The sequence below is a fragment of the Hordeum vulgare genome, chromosome 1H, assembly GCF_904849725.1.
Source record: "Hordeum vulgare subsp. vulgare chromosome 1H, MorexV3_pseudomolecules_assembly, whole genome shotgun sequence".
NCBI lineage: Eukaryota > Viridiplantae > Streptophyta > Magnoliopsida > Poales > Poaceae > Hordeum > Hordeum vulgare.
Genome location: NC_058518.1, coordinates 11,312,174 through 11,316,184, shown reverse-complemented (window position 1 = coordinate 11,316,184; position 4,011 = coordinate 11,312,174).

Sequence of the window (4,011 nt, the reverse complement as noted above, 5' to 3'; positions counted from 1 at the left end):
GCCGCGTCAGGCCTATCAGGGCGCACTCTAGCCATGCGCGCCCTTGCCGAAGGTCTGTTCTTGTCGCCGTATGATACATGTCAAACGTATCTATAATTTTTGATGGTTTCATGCTGTCATCTTGTCATCTTTGGATGTTTTATGTACCTTTTATATCTTTTTTGGGACTAACTTATTAATTCAGTGCCAAGTGCCAGTTCATGTTTTTTCTGTGTGTTTTGGCTCTTTTCAAATCTGATATTGGAATGGAGTCCAAACGGAATAAAATCCCCGAAATGATTTTTCCCGAACGGAAGAAGATCAGGGGGCCTGTGGGCCAAGCTAGGTGGGATCCAAGGAGCCCACAAGCCCCCACTCCGCCACCAGGGGGAGGCGGGGGTGGCAGGGCTTGTGGCCTCCCTGAGCGCCCCCTGACCTAGATCTTTGGCCTATATATTCCCTAAAATACAGCAAAAAATCAGGGGAGCCTCGAAAATACTTTTCCACCGCTGCAAGCTTCTGATTCCGCGAGATATCATGTGGAGACCCTTCCCGGCGCCCTGCCGGAGGGGACTTTGGAGTTGGAGGGCTTCTTCATCATCATCATCGCCCCTCCAATGACTCGTGAGTAGTTCACTTCAGACCTACGGGTCCGTAGTTAGTAGCTAGATGGCTTCTTCTCTCTCTCGGATCTTCAATACAAAGTTCTCCATGATCTTCATGGAGATCTCTCCGATATAATCTTCTTTGGCGGTGTGTTTGTCGAGATCCGATGAATTGTGGATTTGTGATCAGATTATCTATGATATATATTTGAGTCTTTGCTGATTTCTTATATGCATGATTTGATATCCTTGTAAGTCTCTCCAAGTCTTGGGTTTTGTTTGGCCAACTAGATCTATGATTCTTGCAATGGGAGAAGTGCTTGGTTTTGGTCTCTACCATGTGGTGACCTTTCCCAGTGACAGTAGGGGCAGCAAGGCACACATTAAGTCGTTGCCATCAAGGGTAACAAGCTGGGCTCTGTCGTTGATATGAGATTGTCCATCTACATCATGTCATCTTGCTTAAGGCATTACTCTGTTCTTTTGGACTTAATACACTAGATGCATGCTGGATAGCGGTTGACGTGTGGAGTAATAGTAGTAGATGCAGACAGTATCGGTCTACTTGTTTTGGACGTGATGGCTATAGATATAATCATTGCCATAGATGACATCACGACTTTGCGCGGTTCTATCAATTGCTCGACAGTAATTTGTTCACCTACCGTCTACTTTCTTTCATGAGAGAAGCCACTAGTAAACACTACGGCCCCCGGGTCTATTCACATCTATCGTTTACACCTCCGCTTTTACTTTTCTTTGTTACTTTGTTGCTTTCAGTTCTCACTTGGCGAACAATCTATAAGGGATTGACAACCCTTCATAGCATTGGGAGCAAGTTTTCTGTGTTTGTGCAGGATCTTGTGATACTCCTCCACTGGATCGATATCTTGGTTCTCAAACTGAGGGAAATACTTACCACCGCTATGCTACATCACCCTTTCTGCTTCGAGGGAACACCAACGCAAGGCTCCAAGGCCACGGGGGAAATCCTTTGCATATTTGCCTAGGAAGTCCCTTAAGGCGTAGCCGCAGCAGAAGGATTCCTGGTGCCGTCGACACGACTATTCCTGTCGCCGTTACCAGGGAAGCACAGCTGACATCAGAAGTATTTCTGGCGCCGTTGCCAGGGAGGAGAGATCAACATCTATCCAAGTAGGTCTCACAAACTCATCTCTTGAATTTACTTTTGTTGCCAGTTGCCTCTCGTTTTCCTCTCCCCCACTTCACATTTGTCGTTTTCATTTGCCTTTCTCCTTCGCCTTTTTTGACTTTGTCGTTTCCCTTTGCCGGTTTTCTTGCTTTCTTGTGTGCTTGTTTGTTTGTTGAAGTCATCATGGCTGAAAACACCAAACTTTGCGACTTCTCGAGCAGTAATAATAATGATTTTATTAGTACTCTGATTGCTCCCACGACTAGTGCGGAATCGTATGAAATCAACGCAGCTTTGCTGAATCTTGTTATGAAAGAGAAATTCTCTGGCCTTCCTAGTGAAGATGCCGCATCCCATCTCAATACCTTCATTGAGCTTTGTGATATGCAAAATAAAAGAGATGTGGATAATGACGTGATTAAGTTGAAACTTTTTCCTTTCTCGTTGCGAGATCGCGCAAAAACTTGGTTTTCTTCTTTGCCTAAAAATAGTATCGATTCTTGGGATAATTGCAAAGATGCTTACATATCCAAGTATTTTCCACCGGCTAAGATCATCTCCTTACGCAACGATATCATGAATTTCAAGCAACTTGATCATGAACACGTTGCACAATCTTGGGAGAGGATGAAGCTTATGATTAGAAATTGTCCCGCTCATGGCTTGAGTTTGTGGATGATTATACAAATCTTTTACGCTGGCTTGAATTTCGCTTCTCGCAATATCTTGGACTCCGCCTCAGGTGGAACGTTCATGGAAATCACGTTAGGAGACGCTACAAAACTCCTAGACAATATCATGACCAACTACTCTCAGTGGCACACTGAAAGGTCGCCTGCTAGCAAAAAGGTGCACACTATAGAAGAAATTAACTCGCTCAGTGCTAAGATGGACGAGTTGATGAATTTGGTTGCTAGTAGAAATGCTACCGTAGATCCTAATGACTTGCCACTATCTTCTTTGATTGAGAGTAGCAACGCTAGTTTGGACGTGAATTTTGTTGGTACGAACAATTTTGGCAACAACAATGCTTTTAGAGGAAACTATGTTCCTAGGCCTTTTCCTAGTAACTCCTCTAACAATTATGGCAGTTCCTACAACAACACTTATGGAAATCACAACAAATTACCCTCTTATTTAGAGAGTAATATCAAAGAGTTCATTAACTCTCAAAAGATTTGCAATGCGTCCATAGAGGAAAGACTACTCAAAATTGACGATTTGGCTAAGAGCATTGATAGGATGTCTTGTGATATTGATGCTTTGAAAGTTAGATGCGCTCCTCCCAAGGTCAACTTGGATGAAACTTTGAAAGCTATGCGTGTCTCCATGAATGAGAGCAAAGAAAGAACCACCCAAATTCGCGCTAGGCATGAATGGTTTAAAAGGGTGCGTTCTAGTGATGCAAATCACGAAGATCTTAAAGTGCTTGGTGTGTCTCCTCTTTAATCTTTGTTTTCGTGTGTCAAACCTATTTATGTAGGGCCTGGATATGAATCCACTTGGGTTGAAAAACGCCCCAATGATTCGGAGTCCACCCATCTTGATGATAAAGGTGTGGAGAGTGGAGTAGAAGAAGTCAAAATTTTGGATAGTAATGAAACTCCCACTTTGGATTTCAAGGAATTCAATTATGATAATTGCTCCTTGTTTGAATGCATTTCTTTGATGCAATCCATTGCAAACTCTCCAAATGCTTATAGCCAAAGCAAAGCCTTTCCCGCGCATATCGTAGATGCTATGATGAAATCTCTTCAAGAGAAGCTCGAACTAGAAGTCTCTATACCTAGAAAACTTCATGATGAGTGGGAACCTACTATCAAAATCAAGATCAAAAACTATGAGTGCAATGCTTTGTGTGATTTGGGTGCTAGTGTTTCCGCGATTCCAAAGTCTTTATGTGATATTCTTGGTTTTCATGAGATTGAAGAGTGTTCTCTTAATTTGCATCTTGCGGATTCTACTGTCAAGAAACCCATGGGAAGGATCGATGATGTTCTTATTGTTGCAAATAAGAACTATGTACCCGTGGATTTCATTGTACTTGACATAGATTGCAACCCTTCATGTCCCACTATTCTTGGTAGACCTTTCCAAAGGACTATTGGTGCTATCATCGATATGAAGGAAGAGAACATTAGATTTCAATTTCCTTTAAAGAAGGGCATGGAGCACTTTCCTAGAAATAAAATAAGATTGCCTTATGAATCTATGAAGAGGGCTACTTATGGTTTGAGCACCAAAGATGACTATACGTGATTCCATCACCTTTCG